The 27,931-nt window shown below is 43.0% G+C and overlaps 1 pseudogene; it reads right to left on the reverse strand.

The window, feature by feature from the left end:
• Positions 1-6,986: 6,986 nt before the first annotated feature.
• The window catches only part of LOC138170831 (COP9 signalosome complex subunit 1-like), a 39,221-nt pseudogene continuing 18,276 nt past the window's right edge, over positions 6,987-27,931 (reverse strand).

Here is a 27,931-nt window from a genome sequence, read left to right on the forward strand (position 1 = left end):
AGAGAGTTGGAAGGGATCTCAGAAACCATCAGATCCAATCTGTACATAAAAGGAGTCAACACTCCAAGGTGGGTATAAATATAAATATGGATGGAGGTAGAAGGGAACCCAATCTGGGAAGAGTGAATCTGGATGGAGGCTGGGAATATATGGGGTGTTGAGTCTAGAAACATAGGTTGGGATCAAATTATGGTCACCCTTGAATTTTAGGTTGAGAAGTCCAAATTTCATGCTGAAAATAATGAGGCATTGGAAGGGATTCCAGGGTAATGGGAAAAAAAAAATTCTGGTTGTGGAATAAGGAGACCTGAATTTCAAACCAGGCTCTGCCATTTACTCTTTGACCACTGAAAAATGACCTTATGCCTCTGGTTTTCAGTTTCCTCTTTTGTAAATCTGCATAATGATCATACACTTTCTCCATTTAATGTTAGACTGAAAGTAAATAGCTCCAAGAAGGTACAATACCATTTGTATTGTGTGTGTGTGTGTGTGTGTGTGTGTGTATTTGCTCAAAGAATGATGGGGAGATACTTAGTGAGGTGGAGTGAAGTTGTAAACTAGACAAGAAAAGAGGCTTACAAGAGATTGTCAGAAAATAGAGACAAGAAAGGGAGGTGATGCCCTCAAGAACTATGAGTCAGTGATGACTCATGATGTGCGATTGCAAGAGGACCTCCCAACATGTGTTTGTATCCACAGAGTGGAGTATAACGCACAGTATGCAGGAAGCATTCAATGAATGTGTTAACATTCATTCATTCATTCATTCTCCTCTTCCCTCCCCCTGCCCATTTATGATTTCTGGAAGATTCCTCCAAGATAAGGAAAAGTCAATGGATTGGGTGACTGGAGGAGTTTGCCACATCAGAGATATTACAGGTCCATCCTTCAAATACAAACATGCTTAGTAAATTGTTCCAGTGAATGACCTTCTTGTATTTCATTATAAGAATGACTTCACATAAAAGAATCTATATGTACAAACATATTTATAGCAGCTCTTTTTGTAGTTGCAAAGAATTAGAAATTGAGGGGATATCTATCATTTGGGGAATAGCTAAACAAGTGGTGGTATATGATTATGATGGAATACTATTGTGCTATAAAAACTGACAAGCAGGGTGATTTCAGAAAAACCTGGGAAGACATATAAGATCTAACAAAGGAAAGGAGAACCAGGAAGACATAGAACATGGAACACTGTACATAGTAACAATTTGGTATAATAAACAACTGTGAATGTCTTAGCTATTCTGAGCAATAGAATGATCCAAGATAATTCCAAATTACTTATGAAGAAAAATGCTATCCACCTCCAGAGAGAGAACTGATGGAGTCTGAATGCAAATTGAAGCATATTTTTTCATTCCATTTTTCTTGCTTTTTTGCAATATGGCTAATATGGAAAAATGCTTTACATGATATGGCATGTATAATTGATATCACATTTCTTGCCTTCTCAATGGCAGGAGGAGATCCTGGAGGAGAGAATTCAGGATTCAAAGATTTTTTTTAACAAATAAATGTTAAAAACAAATAAATAATACATTGTTTTTTTTTAAAGAATGACCTCACTTGCTTTCATTTTTTTTACTTGATCATGGGTGAGTAGATATATCAGAAAAGAAACACTTCCACACTTCAGTGGGGTTGATATTCCTTCCACTGACTCAAATATCAGACTGGCCTCATGTGAATTAACTGGTTGCTTCTTGAATTGCTGTGACCAAAGTAATCCCCCTGACAATGACAGACAGCATTAGGTAGCACTCCCAGGGAGCAATGCTCTTTATACACACTATTCATTTGGTCTTCACAGTCCCTCTGGGAAACAGGTTCTAATATTCCCCTCATTTTACACTTGGGGATGCTAAGGCTGAGGGAAAATAAATGACTTGCCCTGGATCTTGCACCAAAGTGTTTGAAATAGGATTTGAACTCAGATCTTCCTAAATTCAGCTATCTTGCTTTTTTTTTTTTTTTTTTGCTTTTTGGAGGGCAATTGGCGTTAAGTTACTTGCCCAAGGTCACATGGCTAGAAATGTCTGAGGCCGGATTTGAACTCAGGTCCTCCTGACTCCAGGGCTGGTTCACTGCGCCACCTGGCCACCCCTAAATTCAGCAGTCTTAATGCTTGCACCCCCTAGTGGCTACTTCTGGTTGACTGACCAATTGATTTCTTAGGAGGATAGAGACTTGCCCCAGGCCTGTTCCTATCTGAAGCCCATTAAAAAGATGAGAAGGAGGGGTGGACAGAAACAGGTCCTCCTTGGGGCTCTAGCCCTCACCATCCCTAATACATGTGAAAAATAACTCTAGACAAATTTTAGAGCTACAGAATCCACAAATTGACAGAGAAAAAACTCTCCCACTGAAGGAACCCTGGCAGGCCAACAGTAAAGGTCTATTGCACTAAGCTGGGAGCCAAAAACAGTCCCCTGTGAGCTGGGGTTCCAGCCCCAGGGTGGTCTTGACCAACAGCAGCCAGAGCAGGCTTAAGGAGAGTGAATCACCAGGAGCTATGGCAGTTTCCAGACTTCTCAAACCATAAATTCCAAAGACAAAGTAAAAGGTCAGTGTGGAACTCTGTTGGAGCAGGGGGACAGAAGAGTGTTGTCCATTCCCTGCCCCTGGGGCAAGAAATGGTGGAGGCATGCATGGCTGCCTACAGAGCTCCTGATCTGCAGATTGTAGGTGAACCAAGTGACCATTCAGAGGGGAATCGCTCTTGCTTTAACCTGCTTGAATCTGGATCACTGTCTTGGGTGGTGGTCAGTGTGCCAGAGCCTATGGGGGCTGCAGAGAGGCCACCCTCCTAATAGCTCCAGCAATTGCAGAAACCCCACTGTTTTGGGACACAGCTCTGTTCACTCTGGAAGCAGAGTTCTACTGTGGCAAATAGCTTAAAAGTCAAGTAGTTTGCTGGCAATATGAGCAAGCAGAGGAAGCACAAACAGACCATAAAATTCTTGTTGGGGCACAAAAAGGATCAAAGCATGGAATGGGAGAAAGACAATGAGGTTAGATCTCCTGCATTAAAAGCTTCCAAGAAAAATATAAATTGCTTACAGGCCATGGAGGAGCTCAAGAAGGATTTTGAAAATCAAGTAAGAGAAGTGGAGGAAAAATTGGGAAGAGAAGTGAGAATGATGCAAGAAAATCATGAAAAGTGAGTCGATAGCCTGCTAAAGGAGACCCCCCAAAATACTGAAGAAAATAACACGTTAAGGGGTGGCTAGGTGGGGCAGTGAGTAGAGTGCTGGCCCCTGAGTCAGCAGGACCTGAAGTCGGATCCGGCCTCAGACACTTAACACACACACACACACACACACACACACAACTATCCATGTGACCTTGGGCAAGTTACTTAGCCCCAATTGCCCTCCAAAAGATAAAAAAGAAAAGAAAAGAACGCCTTTAAAAAATAGACTAACTGAATTGGCAGAAGAGGCCCAAAAACCCAATTAGGAAAAGAATGCCTTAAAAAGCTGAATTTTCCAGATGGAAAAGGAATTTCAAAAACTCACTGCAGAGAATAATTCCTTCAAAATTAGATTGGAACAAATGGAAGCTAATGACTTTATGAGAAATCAAGACACTATTAAACAGATACAAACAAATGAAAAAAAATAGAAGGCAATGTGAAATATCTCAATGGAAAAACCACTGACCTGGAAAATAGGTGCAGGAGAGAAAATTAAAAAATTATTAGACTACCTGTAAGCCATGATCAAAAAAAGAGCCTAGACACCATCTTTGAAGAAATTATCAAGCAAAATTACCTTGATATTCTAGAACCAGAGGGCAAAATAGAAATTGAAAGAATTCACCTGTCAACTCTTGAAAAAAGATACAAAAAAGAAAACTCCTAGGAATATTATAGCCAAATTACAGATTTCCCAGGTCAAGGAGAAAATACTGCAAACAGGAAGAAACAATTTGAGTATTGTGGAAACACAATCAGGATAACACAAGACTTAGCAGCTTCTACATTAAGGGATCAAAGGGCTTGTTATATGATATTTTGGAGGTCAAAGGAGCTAGGATTAAAACCAAGAATCACCTACCCAGAAAAACTGAGTACAATGCTTCAGGGGAAAATAGGGTCTTTCAATAAAATAGAGGATTTTCAAGCATTCTTGATATAAAAAACAGAGCTAAACAGAAAATTTTACTTTAAAATACAAGAAACAAGAGAAGTATGTTTACCTAGTCATAAGGAACTTACTAAAGTTGAACTATTTATATTCCTACATGGAAAAATGATAATTGTAACTCATGAGACGTTTCTCAGCATGAGGATAGTTGAAGGGAACATATATGTATACATATATATTTATACATACAAATATGTATGTATAGGAGTGTGTATGTGTGTATAAATATATAATGGAAGTGTGTACATATACATGTACATGTATACATAGACAAAGGGCATAGGATCAGTTGAATAGGAAGGGATGATATCTAAAAAAATAAAATTAAGAGGTGAGAGAGGAGAAGAAGAAAGGGAGAGATAGATTAGGGTAAATTATCTCATGTAAAAGAGGCAAGAGAAAACTGTTACAATGGAGGGGAAGAGTAGGAAGATGAAAGAGAATGGGACAACCTTAATCTCATTGAATTTGGCTTAAGGGGGGAATAACATACACACCCAATTGGGTATCTTACTCTAAAGGAAAATAAGGGGTTAGGGAATAAGAGGGGGGATGATAAAAGGGAGGGCAGATCTGGGGAGAGGGTAGTTTCAAACACTTTTGAAAAGGGACATGGTCAAAGGAGAAAATAGAATATGTGGAGGGCGAGATAAAATGGCAGGAAATATAGTTAGTCTTTCACAATATAACTAATATAGAAATGTTTTGCATAAGTACACATCTACAACGTATATTGAATTGCTTATCTTACCAGTGGGGGTGGATGAGGAGGGAAGAGGGGAAAAAATCTGGAAATCAAAGTTTTAAAAGCAAATGTTTAAAAAAACATTTGCTTTTTTACATGCAACTGGTAAGTAAGATATACAGGCACTGGGGTATAGAAATCCATCTTGCCCTACTAGAAAGCTGGGGGGAAATGGGGAAGGATATAAGAGAGAGCAGACTGGGGGAAGGGGTATTCAGTAAGATTGCTACTTTGGGGTGGGGGTAGGGGAAAGATGGGGAGAGAAATTTGTAACTCAAAATTTTGTGGAAATGAATATTGAAAACTAAAAATAAATTGGGAAAAAAGATGAGAAGATTGAAAATAATAGAAATAACCCCGCGGCAATAAAATTTCAGGTGATGACCCCAGAGGGCCCCAATATCGCAGGAAAGCATATTTTGCTTTCTAGTAGGTTGGGTTGCATTGGGTTTGTGGGGTGAAAATTAAATGAGATGATCACTGTGATGTGTTTATTATAGTGCCCGGCATATACTAGATGCTTAATACATGCTTATGGACTGACTGACTGGAAACCATGCAGTTCTGACCTTAAATCCTGCCTCTGACCCTTCCTAGCTGTGTGACTAGAGAAATCTTTTCATCTCTGAGCCTCTCTCCTCATCTGCAGCATGGGCATATAATGCCAACCACAGCTGTCTCCCCAGTGTCTTGGAGGATCGAATGAGATTGTTCCCAAGAGCGCTCTGGGAGCCCGGAGGTGGCACACGCCCATCAGTGCTTTGGAAATGCTGGGCTGGGCCCGGCCTGGGTTACTGAGGGTTTCCGGAAGGCAGGACCCCCGCCCCCGCTTCCCGAACTATTCTTCCATCTCTTTCTTTGCCTAGATCAAAGCGCCTCATGGGCGCACAATTGAACACTGCCTCTTTCCTGCAGTCCGGAGCGCTTTGCAGCAGGAATTGTCTGAAGGAGCCTAATCTCCAAGGAGTTCTCCGGTCTAAGACTCCGGACGGTTTGCAGGGCACTTCCCTCCAAACAGCCCAGACAAACAGTGTCCCTACTCCGCCAGAACTAAGACTTGGAAAGGAAGGAACTTGCCCAGAACAGCACATTTACAATTGAAGAAAGCAGAGACCTGGCTCTGGGAGGGACCTAGAGACCACCCAGTCCAGTTCCTGCTGGGGTACATATGGGGGCAGCTACATGTCTCTCTGTGTAGAGTACTGGCCCAGAATGAGGAAAACCTACTGGTGAATCACTTAACCTCTGTCTGCCTAGGAGGCAGCTAGGAGGCTCAGTGGTTAGGACACTGGGTCTGAGGAGAACCTGAGTTCAAACCCGGCCTCCGACACTTACTAGCAGTGTGACCCAGGGTCACTTCACCCTGTTTGCCTCAGTTTCCTCATCTATAAAATGAGCTGGAGAAGGAAACGGCAAACCCTTCCATTATCTCTGCCAAGAAAACCCCAAAGGGGTCATGGAGGGCCAGAAACAACTGAAAACGACTGAGCCACCACAACAAACCAAGTCCCATAGACTGCGAGGACTTGGGCAAAGTCTCGCAGCTGGCGATCCACAGAGGTGGGATAGTCCAGCTCTTAGTGAACTCTCCTACAGTCTGGGTAACTCTGGGAGGGTCCTCTTCTGTCTAAGGAACAAAACTGGGCTGGACCCAGATGCCCTGCGTCCCAGCACAACTCTTTCGAAGTTGCCTCTCCCACAGTATGGGAAGCTTCCCCTTCCCAGCTGTTAGCAGATGTGCGCGTTATTCAGGCTCTTGGGTTCTGGTGGACTTAGGTGGGAATGGAGGGCCCCTCCCATCTGGCCCCGCCCCGCTGGCCCTGCCTCCAGGCTGGCTCTGCCTCCCGGGAAGGGCCCGGCACCTCCAGCTCGGCGCTCCCCGGCCTGTCAGTAAACCTGCAGAAATTGTGGACGGGGACGGTAAAGATGCTGGACATGTGGCAGCCCTAATAAGGTAGTAGTCCGCACTACACCGGGTAGGCTATAATAACACAAAGAACGGTCATTATCCTAATGCCTGTGCAAAGGCAGTCTTTTTAGTCTTAAGCCAAAGTGCGCATCGCTCTGCTGTCATTACAGAGTCATTCTGCTGGCGGCCGGTGAGTGAGCATGATAAAAAGGGTTAGAGAAATCGAGTGAGCTCCCTGGCACAATCCCGCCGCAATCAGCTCGGAGAGCCTGGCTTGCGAGGGGACTGAAGGAGATTTAGCTGAGGAGGCTGGCGGCTTGGACTGCCCCGCTGGGCATTTCCTCGGAAGCTGACCGAGCCAGCGTCCTAGAATCAGCATCTCCAGGCTGAGAAGAGCCTCAGGGACCCTCTGAGCAGACCCATCCCCAGAATAGGCTCCAGCTCGGGCCAGGGACAGGAGTCCCGGATTGAAATTCACAGGCCCTGGGCTCAGATCCCAGCCATACCGCTCTCTGGGCAAGTCCCACACGCTCTCTGAACATAGTTTCCTCATCTGTAAAATGAAGACGTTGAGCGGATGTCAATCCATCAGTAGACATTTATGATCACCTGCTATGTGCCAGGAACTGTTCCAGGCACTGGGGATGCAAAAGCAAGAGGGGCACAGTCTCTGCCCTTAGGAAACTTAGAAGGCAAGGTGTGGCATCAGGTGTTATTAGCTGGGAGGGATCCATCCAACTCCAGGCTTCAAACTCAATCTGCAGTCCCAGAGGGTCACTCAGACTTTGCTCTGCGCTGTCTTTCATCTTGTAATTGCCCCACGTTCCCCTCCTCTGCCTGCGACCCAATGTAAAAACACCCTTCCTACAATGAGCTCCCCAGAACTGAATGGCCCATCCCAGAACCACTCTGCTCTACAGCAAAAGCCTGTAGGGCCTGACAATCCAATGGCTGACCATGGGAATACCTCAGAGGCCACCTGCTCCATCTAACCCCTCCTTTTATAGGTGAGCTTGAGGCCCTGAGATGAGATGGGACCTGCCTCAGGACACACAGGGAGTAGAGAGCAGTACCAGGCTCCAAGCTCAGGGCCTGTGCCTGTGAGTTCAATGCAATAACCACTGTTGAACACTGCCTCTTTCCTGCAGTTCAAAACTATGTCAGTTTGACTTTGGGAGTAGACTCACAGGCCTCCCAGTCCTTTGCAGGTGCTGCTGTGGGAAGGACTCTGGGCGTGTATGCAGTGGGCTCGAAATCAGCCTCTTCTGATTGGACTTGGTGCCACCAACAGATTCATTCATTTTTTCTCCTGCAGAATCTGGGACATCTGGCCCCAGGTTTGCCAGGGTGGTTTCATTCATTGGTTAGCTCCTTTCGACCTTCAGTGCCCACCTATTCTAGGAGTCCCCTCAAGGGCCAACATGCAGAAGTGAATCTGTCCCTGACCTGAAAGCTGCTCTCAGGCAGACCCATTGGTTGCTGGCACTTATTGCAGCAGTAATGAATGCCCAGAGGCAGATCCCACCTCTGGCCCCTGTGAGTGAATCTGGGGACAAACATCTGCTCAACAGGCCTTTATAAGGGAGCTCAGCGGCCCCACGCAAATGCTGGCTGCCCAGACAGCTCTTAGCAGTGCCCAAGCCACAATCTGTCAAGATGGCACCGGGCCCATATACCCAGGTGGGATGTTGGTTTCATTATGGGCGCAGGTTTCAAATAAAGGCTGTCAGGCAGTGGAACTCAGCCCAGACCCTTGCTGTGTAGGGGAGCAGCCCCCTCCTCTCCCGTAGCAGGCAGGAAGGCCATGGACCAGCATCGCCTGCAGCTATGTATCAGGACTGACAGTAGGGATTTGTCTTCAGCAAAGGACTTGGGAGCAAATGTGATTCTGCCAAAGAGCCCCATGGCTTTGATTCCCCCAGCTATGGGGCTCTTTCCCTTCCCAAATCCCCTCAGATCTCTAGCCTGGGTGTCTAGTCATAGGTCTTCCAGCTGCCAATAAACTTCTTTAAACTGGAGATTATGTCTTATTCTTCCAGGACTGAGGACAATACCTGGCTATCCAGGAGTACTCACTCACTAACTGCAAGCCCTGGGGATACAGTGGAAAGCTTTATGGGGGGGGGGTCTATCTTTAAATATCTGCTCTCTTATTGCATTAGCTGTGTGACTTTGTATAAGTCTCTGTCCCTCTCTGGGCTTCAGTGAGAGGTTTGGATAGGATCATTTCTTGGATCAATCCCAGCTAGAAGTCCTGTGATCCTATAGTATGTGTCTATTAACTGAAATTGTGTTCCACTGGGGAAGAATTGGGTAAAATTTGTTGGCAAGGCAGCATTTGACCTATGGCACCAGAGAAATCAAGAAGAATCTTAGTTGAATTACCAGGAGAAAAGTTTCTGGTGTGTTTAACCATGGGTGTAGTCTAGGAATCAAGCCTTCTTCTCCCCCATCCCTTATCTTTTTCTAGCCTTGCCTTCCCCCACTTCCCTCCACAATCTCAATGTTGCTTATCTGTATACCTAGCATTAAAAGGAGTGGAGACTTGGAAGCAGGAGGGACTTTGGAATCCATGGAAACTAGACCTTCTTTAACCTGACTGTGGCAGTCTGGGGAAACCTGCAGATTCCTCAGAATAATATCTTTAAATACAAGTAATATACTATATCGGGTTACAAAGGAAACCAGTGACATTGAAATACAAGTTCACGGAGCCCTGGTTAAGACCCTCTGGTCTAGGCAAGAGGAGGAAACCTAGAGCAAAGGAAAGGTTAGAGGCCTGGGGAATCTCACATCACAAACACTTTCTCACAATCTTTTGTTTCTTGCTCTCAGCCCAGGAAAGATCCTAAATCCCAAAGTTCAAGAGGCCAAAGCAAGGAATGGAGAGACTGATCATGGTTCCCATGTGGACAATAAGAAGCAGCTGCTGCCACCCTTAGAGCACCCCAAAACAAACAGACCAAATGAAAGGAGAAGAAAATCCACACAAAGCTCTGTTCTGACCTACCAGGAGGGGAAGAGTCCTCAGGTACAACAAGCCCAGCTCATACCTCGCCATTCCTGTGCCCCATTCAAGAAACTCCCAGGGTCACCATTTGCCTTTAGGATCAAATTGAGAGTCCCTCAGTTTGGTCTTTCAAGGCCTTCTGAACCTGGCTCCATCCTACCTTCCAGAACTCAGCTTCCACTGCCTCCTTCATGCTCTGAGGGCACAGACAAGCCAGCCTTCCACTGCTCCTCACCCAGGACTTTCCATCTCTTGTCTCTGTTGATAACTTTGTGCTGGATCCCTTCCATTCCTCCATTGCCTTTGCTCCTCAACTTTACTTTTTCCTATACAAGACCCAGTTCCTTTCAAGACTCAACTGGAGAACCATTTGGAATTATAGCCCAAAGGGCTATTAAACTGTGTGAACCCTTTGGCCAAGCAATGCCACCTTTACATCCATGCCCCAAGAGATGAAAGAAAAAGGAAAAAGACCCATATGTAGAAACCTTTTATAGCAGCTCTTTTTGTGGTGGCAAAGAATTGTAAGCTGAGGGGATGCCCATCAATTGGGGAATGGCTAAACAACTTGTAGTATATGATTGTGATAGAATACAATTGTGTTGTATGAAATGAGAGGGGGGTGGTTTCAGAAAAAAACATGGGAAGACCTATATGGGCTGATGCAGAGTGAAGGGAGTGGAATAAAAAGCATAACATCCATATGCACAACAATGTTGTAATAATAATCAATTGTGAAAGATTTAGCGACTTAGTGACTGTTCCAGACCAAGACTTAGGGAGCGTAATGATCCACCACATTCCCAAAGGACTCATGATGAAACGATCTATCCACTTCTGGATAGTGAACTGATACACTCTGAATGCACATTGAAGCCGACTGTTTTCTTTATTTTTCTTTTCACGTGGCTAATGTGGAAGTACGTTTTGTGGGACTTTGCATGTATAATGATTATTGTGTTTCTTGATGAGTGTGGCAGCAGGTGAAAAGAGGGAAAGAATTTGGGACCAGAAATAAAAATAAAAAGTTTGTGGGTTTTTTTTTTTTAAGATTCAAGTGTTACCCGCCATGCAAAGCTTTTATAGATGCCTCCAGCTGTTTCTGGTTTAGTCTCCTTGAAATTTTCCTGTTCCTTTTTTTTCTAACTAATTCTGTACATACCTATATTCACATATACTTTCTTCCTTGACAGAATGTGAACTCCCTGAGGGCAAAAACTGTTTCATTTAAAATAATTATTTCTTTTCTCTCAAGCATTTATTATCACTTTCTCCTACTGTACACACAGTGAACAATTTAAAAAAAAAGTCTGCATAACAAATGAACATAGATCAATGAATCAAAGCCCCAAACCAACCATGTCCCAAAAGGTGGGTGTCATTATGCAACTTCAGTCCAACATTCTCTGGCATGTTTCATGTCTGGACCTTTGGCATCGCTCTTTTTCATCAGAGCTCTAAAATCTTCCAAAGTTCTTTCTTTTTTTTTTGCAGCGTTATTGTCACTGGATGCATTGTTCTAATGCTGCTCACCTTCCTCTGCATCAGCTCAGAAGACATTGTCTTTCTCATAAACTGTCCATCTCTTCCTTTCCTATGAACTGATAATGTTCCATTATATTTGCATAACACCATTTTTTTTAGATTTACCAATGGCTGGGTAATCCTAACTTTCCAGTTTTGGAAAACTTTGAAAAGACTTGCTATACATATTTACCTACCCATCAGTTCTTTTTTCTTTCCTTGATTTCTTTGGGGTCATAGACCTATATCACTGCATAGCTGGTCAAATGTATGCACAGTTTAGTAACTTTGGGGACTTCATTTCCAATTTATTTCCACAACGGGGATATGCTTTGCAGCTCCATAAACACTGCATTGATGTCTCTGTTTTGTTGTGGCCTCACCAATATTTGTATGTTTTTTCCTTTTTTGTCATCTTTGTCAGTCTGACAGCTGTTAAGCAACTATGGGGTTACTTTAATTGTGATTTCTCAAATTCTTAATTATTTGGATTACCTTTTGACATCATTGGTAATAGCTTTTATTTCTTTAAATATTTCCTCTCCATAATCTTTGGTCATTTATTTATAGGATCACACCTCTCAGTATTAGAAATGTGTATCACACTCTTATGTATCCTGGATATGAGAACTTGATGAGAAGAGTTTGCTGGGAAGATTTCCTTTATTTACATGTTTCCCTTCTAATTTTAAATATATTTTCTTTTTTTTTCTTTGCTTTTTGGAGGGGGGAGGGCAGGGCAATGGGTATTGAGTCACTTGCCCAAGGTCCCACAGCTAGTAAGTGTTAAGTGTCTGAGGCGAGATTTAAACTCAGGTCCTCCTGAGTCCAGGGCTGGTGCTCTATTCACTGCACCACCTGGCCACCCTTATTTTCCTTATTAGTAAAAAAAAATATGTTTTCATATAATCAACATTGTCCATTTTATCTTTTATGATCTTTGTTCCTGAACACTTCCTCTGGCCATAGATCTGGAAGGAGATCTGTTTTCCTTGCCTGATGATTTCACTTTTGTTTAGCACAGTGCCTGCTTCATACTAGGCACTTAATAAATGGTTTTGATTGATTCGTATCCTGTGCATTTTACTTGTCCCAGTTTGAGACATTTTCTCTCCTACTGAGATCTAAACCACTAGAGGATATACTTTATTCTTCTTCATATCCCCCCAAGATTGGGATAGAAAAATATGTTCATTAAAGGTGCTCTGTATGATGCTGTGGATTACCTGCTATTAGACCCATCGATACTAAGAAATAAGCAGAAACAGCTAACAATGATAATTTTTAAATAGTGTCCTACTGACAATGAGATAATTAACTCCTTAGGGAGCTAGTTGTACTTTGGGGTAGTACTTTTTGTCAGAAAGTTTTTCCAGACAGAGATTTACTTTCTATTTTCTTTTAGGGGATGTAGAGAAGTCAAAGATCTATCTAGGGACACATTTCCTGCCCTAAGAATAAACCCAGCAACAGTAGAATGGAATGCATTTGAAGGCAGGGACTCCCTTCCTTCCTTCCTTCCTTCCTTCCTTCCTTCCTTCCTTCCTTCCTTCCTTCCTTCCTTCCTTCCTTCCTTCCTTCCTTCCTTCCTTCCTTCCTTCCTTCCTTCCTTCTTGTCTTTACATCCAGCATACAATTGATTGTTAATAAATATTTGTTGAATTGCATTGAACTGAGCTTAATGGTAGACAATCCTATTCCTCATAAAAAACAAAACAAACAAACAAACAAAAAACCCTTACTATTTATTCCCTCATACTAATTGGGGGAAATGGAGAGTAGGGAGAGGACTACTTTGACCTGGATATTTTTACATGGGCTACCATAATATCTTGGAGCAATATGAAAGATCTGTTTAGTGGGAGGAAGAAAGGTTATTCAAAGATTCACGGAACAGAGAAATGCCCATTAATAGCACATAATCATTTTGCCATCATTATCTTATGGCTTCTTAGAACCAATCATTAAAATATGACCTCAAAATATTACTGTGAAATACAGTACAAATTCTTCCCTTCCCTTCCCTTCCCTTCCCTTCCCTCTTCTCTTCCCTTCCCTCTTCCCTTCCCCCTTCCCTCTTCCCTTCCCTTTCTTTCCATGTCAGAATTGTGAAGACTACTTAAAGCATGCTTAATTAGGAGAAGATAAAGCTTAGGAGGGACATCATCGCTGTCCTCCAGTGCAGAACTGTAATGTCAAGGAAAACAATGAGAATTGTTCTACCAGTCTATATTTGATTGCATGCTGCCATGGGGGGAGGAGGGGAAAGGACAGGGAGGGGGAGAAAATTTGAAACTCAAGGGAATATGGAACTGAATGTTGTGAACTAAAAGTAGATGAATTAAAAAAATGTTTTTTTTAAAAAGAATTGTTCTACCAGGCCCTATATGGCAGAACTAGAAAGTGTTGTGTGTGTGTGCGTGTGTGTGTGTGTGTGTGCGTGTGTGTGTGCGTGTGTGTGTGCGCGTGTTTGTGTGCGTGTGCGCGTGTGTGTGCGTGTGTGTGCGTGCGTGTGTCTGCGTGTGTGTGTGCGTGTGTGTGTGTGTGTGTGTGTGTTGACAGAGGTGGGAAAGTGGGAGTTTAAATGAGCCTGATTTCTATTTGATATAATGACAACTTCCCTAGCACTGGTTACTGCCTCCAAAGTGAATTGAGTCACTTCAGAGAATAATAGAATTGTCATCATTGGCATTCATAACATGATACTTATAAGGTAACTTATAGGAAAGGCAGTGTATATAGTGGGAAGAGCCCTAGATTGGGAATCAGAGGACCTTGGTTCAAATTTTCTGTCATTTACTACGTGTGTGACTTTGTACATTATCTTCACCTCTCTGAGCCTTAGGTTTTTTGTTTTTTTCTTTTTGGAGGGCAACTGGGGTTAAGTGACTTGCCCAAGATCACACAGTTAGTTTTTGTGTTAAGTGTCTGAGGACAGATTTGAACTCAAGTCCTCCTGACTCTAGGGCCAATGCTCTATTCATTGTGCCACCTAGCTGCCCCTGAGCCTTACTTTTGTTCTCTGAAAATGAAATAGTTTAACTAGATGACCTTTAAGACTGATACATTCCAGTGTTTAGATTTTTATATTTTTTGAGAGGTGAGAGGGACACTAGAATAGGAAACGATAGACTTGGGAAGGGGTTTAGGATTTTCTTTTGCAAACTCTTTAGTTTCAGATGAGATAACTGAGGGGTATGTGTGTGTGTGTGTGTGTTTGTTGCATCAAATCTTAAGTATTGATGATGTAAAGTAATCCAGAGTTGGAAAAAACATATCTGTTGGATACTGGATTCTGTTTTAGGTTCCATCTTTTTTTTTAAGTATGGCACCACCAGAATCATGAGAAAACTTGACAACCAGAGTGCACAGCTGAAGGAACTAGAAATGTTTCCTTTTTGAGACAAGTCTTGGGTGTACATGATCATATTCAGTACCTGAAGGGAGGTCATGTGGCAGGGAGTTTTGCCTTCTGCTTGTTTTCAGGGTACACAATGAGGTGGCATGTTGATGGTCAGGAGGCTGAGAGACATATTTCACATGGATTTAAGGAAAAATTCCCAGTGAGAAATCTTCCCAGATGGAATGAACTCCTCTAGAAGATAATGACTTTTCCATTCCTGGTATTCAGCAAGTTGCTGGATGATCCCTGGCTGCAGATATCACTTCTCAGCTCTAGGTTGGTGTTGGTGATGATGGGTTAGATTCAAGTCATTATGTGATGCCTTGCTGCTCTGAAGCACAAGATGATGTTATTATGAGTCCTTCTAAGTCTTTCCCTTCCAATTCTGATATCCTTTGATTCTGAGGGTATCAGATCCCTGGGATTATCCCTGTATGCATTCTCTTCATAACATTGGAGTCTCCCATTCCTTCTGATACTCATGTCATGGCCCATTTTTTCCATGACTAAGCTGGCCTGCCTTTGAGTCATCTAACTCTCAGTATCTTTTATTGATAAATTATTCTATTTGCGTGTTTGAATATGTTTACTCCTTGCTTTTTCTTCAGCTTTGAAATTCATAAGCATCTGTCACACTTTAAAATCCCTTCAGGTGTTTGGCTTATTAACAATTCCCGTAAGGAACTCCTGAAATTACTAATGCCCCAAGGTTTGATTTAAAATGTGTCTCTCTTCCCTTTCTGCCTTCCATTTCCCAAATATGCATACATCAAGCAATAGATGACAGAGAAATACAGGCAGCATTGCCCCTTTCCCACGTAACCCTTAGGTGACCTAGACACCTCATTAACTCTTATTGACTTTATGAGTCTTAACATATATTCCAAATTTGATTCCTTGATGTTCATGGGGATCAGAGTGAGTTCTAAGAGTTTGGAAGGAGAAGATATACAATGTAAAATATAAGCTATAGTTTGGCTAAACGACCAGGGAATGGTATATGACCGTGAACCTTGCTTCTTCAGAAATTCTACTCAGTTCAACTTAGACAAACTTCACATAATCTAACCATACCTCATTCAACCTGGATCACATCTATTCATTTCAGTCTAGTTATCCTCAACTTAATTCCACTTATCCCTATATATCCTGATTTCAAAATACTTAGCCCAACTTAAGTCAACCCAGTACAGATCAACTCTATTCAATTCAGTCCAGCGCAGTTCAATTCAAGCCAGTTGAAGTGAACTAGTCCATATCAACCCAAAGATTCCACCTAAACCTGGTCAGCTTGACTCAACTCATCACAGTTCCAATTCAACTCAACTGGATTCAACCTAAACCAAGCCAAGTCATCTCAACTGAACTCAATTGAATCTAATAACAAGAGTCTAATCCAACTCAATTTACTAAACTTGACTGAACTCAACTCAACTCACCTTGATTCACCTTAATTCAAATCACTCCCACCCAGTTTAGTATCAAAACAAATTTGCCAAAGTCAAACTCACTTCTGCCCATTGCAACCCACCAAACCCAAATCAACTTGACTCATTTGTGCTCAGCTCAGTCTAACACAATAAATCAATAGGTCTTGTCAAAGAGCAAGGGTCTAAAAACAAAGATACCATAAGGGAAGAATCAGAGCCTAGACCTGTAAGAAGCTCATATACTGCTCAGAGAAATAATCCACCCCTGCCTAGAATGATTAGATAATAATTACACAGGACCTGAGGTGGTGCACTAGGTGAGATGTTTGGACTTGAAGTCAGGAAGACCTGGGTTCAAATCCTGCCTCAGATACCTACTGGTTTTATGAATCTGGACAAATCATTTGCTCTTTCTTGACCTCAGTTTCCTCTTCAGTAAAATAGGAATGATAATAAAGCACCTACTTCACACCGACCACATACCTACAAGGTTGTTGTGAGGATGAAATGAGATAACATTTGTCCAAATTTTTCAAACCATAAAGTACTATATAAATCATAGGTTGACACACAGAAATGTGCAATAAAAATTAATATGCTATATTGTTGTTATATCTGATTCTTTGTGACCCCATTTGGGGAGTTCTTGGCAGAGATACTGGAGTGGATTTGCCATTGCCTTCTCCAGGTCATTTTACAGATGAGGAAACTGAGACAAACTGGTTCAAGTGACTCTTCCAGTGTCACACAGCTAGTAAGTGTCTGAAGCTGGATTTGAACTCAGGAAGATGAGACATCGTGCCTCCAGGTCCAGTGCTCTATCTACTGTACCACCAAGCTGCCATGCTTCTCTATACATTGGCGAAAGATTCTTGCTTAAAAGACTTCATTGGTAGGATAAATTTGGACAGCAGTTCCCCCAGTGCATCAAACATATGGTTTTATTTACTTTTCAAAGTCACTTTATATGGAACTGGGAGGAATGACTCTTTAGCCTTCCCTGGGAAACACCTCAACTGGGGAGGTGTGTGAAGTTTCTTATTTTATACTCACTGATATTCCCAGCAGACACTGGCATGATCTGAAGCAGATCTGAATGTAGCGCTCAGTGCTCTGATGCTGCGTGGTCTCCTTCAGTGGGTCCTCCTCTGCCGGGGAGATCGCCCTGATTCAGGCTGGCCACCTGGGTGGCCTCTCATCACTGTGCCCCAGGAAATGCCAGCCAACAAGGTGTCAGCCTCTGGAGGGCCATCATGGGCTGAGGCCCAGCGCAAACACAGGGAGGCTGTCCCTCCATCCCTTAGGTGGGCTTTGCTGCAGGACCCTTTGCTGATTCGCACCATCCTGGACCATGGCTCTCCCTTGGTCCCTTCCATACACCCAGCATGCCTCTGCACTTGGCCCTTTAAGCCACAGCATCTCCCATTGAATCCTCCTGAACTCCTGACCAGCACTTTGTTGGTGATAACACCACCAGCACATTGGCATTTCTCTGGTGATCGGGGGCTCCTCACAATGGTCCAGGGAGGGAGGGGGCTAGTAAGGTCAGGCCCGCACACTGGCAGAAGGTGATGGGCTGAGCTTGGAGCCCAGGAAGGTTAGACTGGAGACAGAGCAGGGGGGCCCGTGACACAGACAGCAGGGTGCAGTGGGAGCTTCCCCTGGCTCCCTGGCCACCCGAAATCCTGGGGCAGGCTGCAGGCAGTGGCCACCTGTTTGGCAGGCCTGCTAAACATGCTAGAAGTAGCTTTACAGAGACAGGAAAAGACAACGAGAGGATTTCAGAGCATTAGCCCAATTAGGAAGGAGTAGATGTGGGACCTAGCCAAAGGCCCAGAGGGACCATGCCCCTCTCTGTCACCCTGGCCATCATCTGCCATGACTCCCGAAGCCCTTCTTTGGTTTTTCTTTCTGAGCAAACCTTAATTGACTTTGGGCAAAAGTGCTGTGGGCCTAGACAGAGTCACAGGCTGGATCTGCAAAAGAAGACTGAAGGGGGTCACTGAGTCAGCAGCAGCTTTGCTGGATCAATATGGAGAGGCCCTCTGGGTGGTCACAGCCTTATATTGAGAAGAGGAGAAAAATCAATTTTACTGAGGAAAAGTGAGGAAAACTATGAGAGAGAAAGAGATAGAGAGTGACAGAGGGAGAGACAGAGAGAGAAAGACAGACAGAGACAGAGACAGAGAGAGAGCGTAACAGAGAGAAAAAATAACAGAGAGAAACAGAGAGAGACAGAGAGACAGAGGGAGAGAGACAGAGAGAGAGACAGAGACAGAGAAAGGGAGAGACAGAGACAGAGAAGGAGAGACAGACAGAGACAGAGAGAGCGAGAGACAGAGAGAGAATGAGAAGAGAGACAGAGATAGATCGAAAGAGAGAAACAGAGAGAGATAGAGACAGAGAGACAGGTAGAGATAGAGAAACAGAGACAGAGAGAGACAGAGAGGCAGAGAGACTGACAGAGATGGAGACAGAGAGATAGAGAGAGGGAGGGAGAGAGGGGGAGACAGAGACAGAGAAGGAGAGAGAGACAGAGGAGAGAGGGAGAGAGACAGAGGAGAGACAAAGAGACAGAGAGATACAGTGAGAGGTGGAAATTTCAAGGCTTTGGCAGTGACCTACAGACCAATTTGTTTAAAATCTGAACGTGTCTAATGTGGGTACAAAGTGACTTAGAGCAACACAATATCCCAGAGTTAGTCAGGCTCGAGAACCTAGGTCTAACAGCTATTTGTTTTCACTTTGACAACTTCACTTCTTGGTGACTCAGTTGCCTCAGTAAACTCAGAATAAGAATGCCTTTTTTTTTGGCAGAGAATTGTTAGAAGTAAAGGACTTAGCAAATTGTACAGAACTCCCCCAGTGTCAGTTGTGATTAAAATATTGGATAAAGGAAGTTAAAGCAATTATTTCGATGATTCTGGCCAAGGCACCACTAAAAGCTGCCCACGACAGAGTATCTGGGGCTAGCGCCTGCAGAAGAATATCTTCACTCATCGGGCAAGTGGGATCATAAATCTCTGCTCCATTTTTCTTTTCCTCTTTGGGATCAACACTCGTCTTACTCTGCAAACCCAAATCATTCGATGCCTTTGAGACAGGGGGAGTTTCCACTGGTCCTCTTCCTTAATCACTTGATGTGTTTGGCTGACTGGGCTATGGTGTTGAATAAAGAGGCTACAAATGAGAAAGCCTGAGGTTAAAAAAAAGGTGCATTTATTTCTTAAATTTTGTGATTCTAGAATAAAAGGAGTGAATCTCTAATTATGGAATTTTAGGCATGCTAGCCTATGTAAGGAATTCAACTTGTATGTTTTTCTCTCTTGCAAATGAGGACTTTAAAGCTGAAAGGGGACATGATAGAAAATCCAAGTCCAACAGCTATTGGAGTCTCAGAAGCTGTAAAAACACTATTATACTAGTTTTACTATCCAAGACAACTGGTCTATGAATCCATAAACCTTTCTGCTCTTTGGTGGGGAAGGGAGGAGCAGTTCTGAGAATTATAAGAACTGTATTGACCAGGCTGGGCCATGATGTTGGGCTCAATTCAGAACCTCTGACAAGGGTTGGATGTGCTTCCTTGAGGCTTTCTTCAAGCTTCTCTCTTTCCTATTGCCGAATGATAATACCCAAATCCTAGTAGTCAAGTCTGTGCTAGGCTTTTATAGGACCATTTGAGTAAAGAGTAGGAAGGAAATGTCAAGGAATTTGGGGGAGGTGGGTGGGGAATGTTAGACTAGTAAAAATGCCATTTGATGCCTATAAAACTTTATAGAGTTTTCTTAGCATTTGATGTGAATAATTTTCTTTTCAGTAATTGCCAAAATGAAGCAAACCTGACCTTTCTCAAGAAGAACAATCCTGCAGACCCATCATCCTGGATACTAGAGCATTATAGAATTTCTTTACTGGGTCCAAAGTTAGAAAGAAGCACGCCTGAGATCATAGGGAAGACTCTCTCAAAGGAGAAACTCAGGTACACAGCACGGAACAGTGGAAAGAATTCTGAACCTGGGCTTAAAGTCCATCTCAGACACTTTCTAATCGCCTGGCCTCTTCTTGGACCTCAGTCTCTTCATCTGCCACATGAGAAAATTAGACTAGCTGACTTTTGATGCCTCCTAGATGCCAAGACTAGAAATGGCATGGAGCATATCTGGAGCCTGGGAGGGAGGGTCTAAAATCCACACTATAGGAATCCCTCACATCTCTATAGCACTTGAAGGTTTAGGAAGAACATCTTCCCAAGGTCTAATGAAGGGGGAGGAGGAAGACTTGTTGTCCTCAAGGGAACAACAGACAGATGTGGGAAATGGAGTCCCTGGCCTAAGGCCACACAGCTGGCTGCTGCAGAAACTGGCTTCCAACCCAGGTCTGTTCATTCCATTGCCAGCATGCTCCTGCCCTTGCACTTAATATAGGCTTATTGAATCAAATTGAATGACTGCTTGGTAATGTGATATGGCTGTTATCAGAGGCAACATCTGGAATCCAGGAGCCTGGGACAAATCCATTTGGGATAGGGGAGTTTCAGAAGGTAGCTCAGGGCAGTCAGAGGGATACCCCAAGCCCTGCATTTAAGATAGCAAATCAGGGCAACAGTTGGGCTAGGAAAGGGGTAGAAGGACTGAAGAAAGAGATGTGTGTTAGCCCCCTAGATGTCGAGGCCCTGGAACAGAGTCCCCCTTGCTTCACCTCTGTTGTGGCTTTAGTGGACGATGATGGCTGATTACTGTGCCTTCTGCATTTCTTTGTAACTTCTTAAAGCATTTTCACCTGTGGGAAGGCTCAGCATGTATTCAGGGAATGGTGAGTAGTCAGTTGGCTTTAAAATATAGTGATTATCTCCCATAGAAGGTCAAGGGTGGCAGACATAACTAGAGGCAGTTGATGTCTCTTTAAAATGCTGAAAAGGCCACTTGGCAAGGAGAGTAAATGTTAGACAGACCATCTGAAGCTGATCCCAAAAGGATTGAAGGATGCCAAGTGAGACTCAGGGCCTTAGTGCCACAGTTGTCACTTGACCTAGTTGGACAAGAAAACCACAGGTCAGAGCCTTCAGAACAGGACGGGACTTCAGAGTCCATCCACTGACAGCTCCCATATTTTATAGATTAGGAAACTGAGACAAAGAAATCAGTGAATTAGGCGAATGATAATAATCCTAGCAAACATTTATATACCTTCAGGTTTGCAAAACACTCTACAGACTCATCTCATTGGACCTTCATAAGCCTGAGAGTAGGTCCCATTGCTATCTCTCTTTTAGAGCTAGGGACTCTGAGGCTTAGAGGGGGTAACCCTTGCCCAGTGTCACATAGTTAGGAAGCAGCTGAGGTCTTTGGATTACACATGCAGTGGTTCATCCATAGTGCCACATAACAGCCTCACTGATGGAGACCCAAGATGTAGGCCACACAGCTCTATCTGGTCCCTTTTAAATTAAGAAAGTAGAGTCAAGAGAGTGTCTTTTTCTAGGTCACAAGGCAGCTACCACAAGGTTCAAGGTACCCAAGTTGTGACAATGGAAATATAAATGTGAGATGTGGGGCGGCTAGGTGGCACCGGCCCTGGACTCAGGAGGACCTGAGTTCAAATCTGGCCTCAGAGACTTAATACAAAAACTAGCCATGTGACCTTGGGCAAGTCACTTAACCACAATTGTCCTCCAAGAAAAGCAAAAAAAAAAAATTAAAAAAAAAAGAAATATGAGATGTGCTTTGGGGTTCAGTGAATCAGGGATGGAGCAAAAGGAATTTGTCGCCTCAGACATAGAGCCCTTCCAGTTGTGGGTCCCAAATCTGTGGGTAAATGACAGATCTGATTAAAATGGAAATAAGAAACACAGATGACTATCTAACCCTACACAAGCAGTAAGGAAACTTCCCAGGGGTCTCAGCCCCTTAATTTGACCCTTCACTTCACTTAGGGAAGGAGACACGTCCAAATGGTGCCTCCTCTCCATGGGGCTATTTAGTAACCCCAAAAGCATATTTTTGCTTTTGTTGGGATAAAGGAACAAAGACAAGTTTGGGCCCATATCTTTGTCTCTATATGTCACAGTCCATATGGTGGTACTGAATGTTTCTCATGGGTTATGCTTTGTCTTTAATCACACAGTCACTTTTCTGAATCAGACTATCAGCCTTTTCCAACTGGACTTTGCCTTTTCCCCTTCCCCATCCAGTCCTTCACTGTAGCGGCAAACACCCCAAGCGTCCTCAGGGTTTGCAGCTACCACAGGTTCTTGGATCTGCTTTGTTAAAGGAAAGCAAGTCAAAATGGGTTAACCAGCTTACTTTAATCAGTCAGACATATATTGTTTACCTTGTTCAGGAGAAAAGGTCAGCACCCCGAACCTCAAAGTATACAGGCATAATTATCAAGACAGAAACATCAAGTAGACAGATTTCCAAACTGTCCAACCATTACATCCATACCCAGTCAACATCTGGGTTTCCACATTCTGGGTTTTTCAAAGCCGGGGGACTCTCAACAACGGCTTCCCAGAATTCAGATCAAATCACAGAACATTTCTCAAAGTGAGTCCCAAAACAAAGCTACACATCAGGGCTTATATGGCCTTCTCCTGGCTCAGAGAATGTAACAACCTTATTGACTCACTGGTCAATCAAGAAGTATCTACTGAAAAACAAGCCTCCCTCCCCAGGCTTCAGGTGCACTTTAGCCTAGGGGCAGGGAAGATCTTTAAATCTGCATTTCCATTACATTCGGCCCCAAGATCTTTCATGCCCATAGCACAGACAATTTACTTTTGAATTAGCACTGAACATTTCTTAGGTCACATTTTCAAAGTACAGAACTAAAGTTACCAAAGTGGCCACTGGCCCTTAAACAAACGCAAAGTACATAGCATTATCACTTCAATTCTCCACCCCTAGGCTATACCTTAATTAAGTCCACCACAAAGCCCCTCTTCTCAAATGGAGATTAGTTTCCAAACATAAGGTCAAAAGTTCCCCACCCCTGGATCACAATTGAATCTACCCCAGAGTTACATCAAGTTTAAACACAGCACTTAATACCCAAATGGAGGTCTTTTCTTCATCTTGACACAAGGCAAGTTCTCAGCAATCTTAGTTCCTGGGGAGACAAGGCTTAGCAAGGCCATAAGATACATTGCCAGTCCCTTCATGAATTTATCCTCTGTCTGTAGAACAGTCCTAGAACCCCTGAACACATTAGCAAAGCCCTCTCCCAGGATTTCTGTAAACATACAACAAGAAAATCCTTCTTCAGGGCTTCTGAACCAACAGAAAGGCTCCCAGACCCCTGCAACAACAGCACTGTCCTTCACCAGTGGACAGTATTCACTCTGTCTGTAGGACAGTCTCCAGACCCCTGCAACAACAGCACTGTCCCTCACCAGTGGACAGTATTCACTCTCTGTCTGCAGGACAGTCTCAGGGCTTCTTAGCGAACAGCCAGGTTCCAGGACTTCTTCAACAAAAGGACTGTCTTTCACCAGTGGACAAATCTGGCAAAACAAAATCAAAACAGACAGACAAAGTACCAGCAAAACAGCCATGTCTCCTCAGTCCTTGGCAGCTCAGGAGGCAGGTCTCAAAAGTCCAGGGCAATTCAAAGCGGCCACCAGCAATTCTTAGTCTCTCTCTCTCCACGAGGTGCTGCTTCCAAAAAGATCTTCCACCTCTCTCTAGTGTCTCTCCAAATCTACATCACCAGCTCCTCCCAGTTCAGGACTTTCTTTTCACATCAACAAGCCCATCCCACAGGTGGGATTAACAAACTCTGGGTTTTAACACAATCAATTTGAAAACCAAGCCAATACAGGGGAATCTTTAATTGCCATTACTATCACATTCACCCATTTAGCAAAATAATTGTCCTAAGGACCAGGTGAGAGTCTCCCAAACTCACAGTCTTCAGGAGCTCCCCTTGACTTGTAGCTAGAACATCTCAAAGTCCTAGGCTGGACTTTAGAGATAATATATTCCCCAACCTGTGGCTGCCCCTTCCCCTGCAGCTTTTTCTCATACTAGTCTGCATCCCACATCCTATATTCTAGTCAAGTTGGACCCTATACCATTTCTTAAACACAAATGATGCTTTCTTCCCTCCACAGCTTTGCCCACCCTATTCCATACATCTGCAGAAGGTGCCTGCCTTCTTTGTCCTATTATGACCTGAATGCCAAATCTCTGAATCACTGCACATCATGCAAAACACATCTCTTCTGTGATTCACAGAAATGTTAGCTGAGCTGCAGAGGGGACGAGAGCCACATGCCATGTTTCTCCTTGGGTCCTGCAACCACTTCCTTAGATCTTAATCACTAGGACACAGTCAGACTATATCCACATCCACACATAAATCTGTATAAGCATATATGCACATGGACCCATGGAAAATATTCACTACCTGGGGAACCCCCAGGGTAGCAACCATCCCCAAACAGATCTACACTCTGCACAATGTGCTCAAACACACCTTCCCTATGACCCAGTAAATGGGCCAACCTCAGATGCAAAAAGGATAGTTTTCTTCAGGATTGTATTTAGAGATATTCTCCAAGAGAGACTTTTCTCTGAAGAAAATCTTTAATCTTTAAACAGAAGCCAGTGGAGAAATTGAGCGGGACCTCCTGTCCAGGCCATATGAGAGTCCTCACTTGAACCTCTTATCCCAGGGGCTACTGGCAGAACCCTTTTGAGGCCATCCTTTTCATCCATTCCCTAATCCCTGTAAACACTGGTTTGTTGATCAAGATGAACTAGTTAATATTCACATAGTTCTTTAAGGTTTACAGAATAATTTCCTGAAAATATCTCTGAGAGACTCAGCTAGTGTCCTATATTATAGTGAAGGAAAATGAGGCTGCAAGACCCTGGGAGACTCAGGAGGGGTACCAGATCCAGCGCTTTTCAGAGTCAGGATTCAAGCTCCAGACTCCTGGTTTAAAGAAGAATGACTGCTGCTGAACTTGGAGGAACCTAACCTCATCATCTGCCTAAAATAACAGTGAGAGCTAACATTTCTATCCTGCTTACTATGTGCCAGTTGGAAGCTAAGTGCCTTACAATTACTGTCCCCTGTGAGGTAGGTGCTATTATGATCCCCATTTTACAGATGAGCAAACTAAGGTAGGCAGAAGTAAAGTTATTTGCCCAGGGTCACATTGCTAGATTTGAACTCATGTCTTCTTGGCACCTGGCTTGGTGCTGTAGCCACTACAAGACCATAACAGAGCTACTTTTAAACAGAAATATATATACACACACACATATATATATATATATATATATATATATATACATGTATATAACATAAAATATGTGAGTTGTATGTCAGAAACCTTGGGAAAATAATGTGTTCTCTTATGTTTTTGTTAAGACAGAAAATAAAACTTTTTCTTCCCCATAGAAAGAGAGAGTTTGGGTTCATGAGTTTGGTACTTTAAGAGGGGGAGCTCAAGGACCAGGCCAATTCACAACCTATTGATTAGGGCGGATCTGTTGATTAAAAGTGGCATGAAGGGTTTACATGTTGATAAAATGTTGACATGACACCAGTTTAAGAAGAGCTGCTAACATAAGACAGGCAGAAATTAAAAAAAATATGGGACAGAGCTATACTGCATACCAGCTGGGCAGAAGGATAAAATCAATGATTAGTTTGGAAAATAAACCACATGTCTGACATTGGGGAATTATAGTGATGGGAAACTTTGGTCTCTTGTTGGTCATGTATTGAGTCAGTCTCTCTCTCTCTCTGTCTCTGTCTCTCTTTCTCTCTGTCTCTCTGTCTCTCTCTCTGTCTCTGTCTCTCTGTCTGTCTCTGTCTGTCTCTCTGTCTCTGTCTCTCTCTGTCTCTCTTTCTCGGTTTCTCTCTCTCTCTCTGTCTCTCTCTCTCTTTCTCTGTCTCTGTCTCTCTCTCTGTCTGTCTCTGTCTGTCTCTCTCTCTCTCTCTTTCTCTGTCTCTGTCTCTGTCTCTCTCTCTCTGTCTCTCTCTCTTTTTCTCTTCTCAAAGCAGAGGAGTTTTATTTTTGTTTGCTTTAAGTAAAATTTCATTTTTCTTTAAATAAAAATTTTATTCTGAAAATGTAGAGGAAGTGACAATGGGGGGAACTTCTATTTTGACAAACAAAGAGAAATTGATTGCTGAAATAGAAATAATGGGATCTTATGGGGAAAATGGCCTCTCCATCATAGAATGTGATTGATAAAAAGGGAAAATTCCAACATAGTCTGGCCCATACATTTGATTTTAGGAGAGTAGATTACAAAACATCTAAAGAAGAAGTATGCAAAGCTGGAAAGCTCTCATATAGAAAAGTCTGATGATAGAAAAAGCATTTATTTTGATGAGTAATAAAATGGGGAAGGGATCTAGAGGGCACAATGTGAAAGGACAGGAACTCATCAGCCAATCCAAAGTTTACAAAGATGTGAACAGAAGATGGCAGAAAGGATAGATAACTGAGCGTGAATACAAGGACTGAGCCCTAGGAGAATAAGTCCCAGAAGTGTAAAGTCCTCATAAAATGAGGTGTGTTTCTGAATGCCAAACACAGAAACAAGGGGGCAATGGAAAACAAGGATAAGTGTAGGCCTGCGGTTTGAAGTAGAAGGTTAATGATAACTCCTGACAGAAAGAAGATAATTCTTCAGTTATTGCTGCCATTTTCTAGGGAAGAGAAGGAAAACTATTTAAAGATTGCAAAGGGAAAAACAAAAATGAGTACCAAGGGTTAAACCCTCCAAAAAAGCAGGGGGATAATGTTAGAGGGCCTAGATGTCCTCAACAAGATGAAATCACAAGGTTCTGATGAGCTATAATTCCGAAAGGATGGGCAAATATGACTGCTGGGGCACTGGCCGTGACCTTAGAGTCATCTCCAAGAATGGAGCAAGGGCCAGAGCATTTGAGACCAGCAAAAAGGTGGGCAGAACCAATTATCCAAAAAGGAAAGAGTGGAGAGTCTTGAGACTGTAGACCCGGCAATTTGATCGTAATTTTTGGCAAGATTTAAGGATTTGTTATATATGGGGTGCTTTGAGATCGCCTAGAAAAGGAAATAGTGATCAGTAAGAACGAATATGGCTTGAGTAGGAACGGTGAAGCCAGATAAGTTTCGTTTCCAGTTTGGACAGAAACTCAACAGATTGATGAGTGGAATGGCATAGTGAAAGAATCCACGTAGGTATTTGGTGAAGTCTCTTGGGTTATTCCTGTGGACAAGATGGAAAAAGGCTGGTCAGATTGTGGTCCAATGAGTAACATTCCCAAGTGGCAGAGAGGCCATCTGATGCTATGGTGAAAGTGCTAGATCTGAATTAATAGATAACAGATTGAGAGTTGGAAGAGATCTTACAAGTTTTCTAATCCAAGCTTAGTAGACAGTTGAGGAAATAGGCCCTTCGAGGTTAAACAATTTGCATAGAGTCAGACAGGGAAAAAAAGAGTCTAGATCAGAATTGGAACCTAAGTCCTCAGACCACAAGTTCAGTTTTCTATTCACCACACCGAGATGTGTGTCTAAAAACTGGTTACTAGTTCTGTAATCTTGCCCCAGTCACTTGATTTCTTGGGGACTTAGTTTCCTCATATGTTAATTAAGGCTATTAATGCTTATGCCACCTATCTCATAGGGTTCTTGGGATGAAAACATCTAGCAAACTTTAAAGTAACATAATTATAAATTATAACAACTATGTGTGTATATTTTTATATTTGTATGTATATGTACAATATGAATTACA

This window comes from Petaurus breviceps, unplaced genomic scaffold, assembly GCF_028583685.1.
Source record: "Petaurus breviceps papuanus isolate PSGF00001 unplaced genomic scaffold, PetGlider_PUasm1.0 391, whole genome shotgun sequence".
NCBI lineage: Eukaryota > Metazoa > Chordata > Mammalia > Diprotodontia > Petauridae > Petaurus > Petaurus breviceps.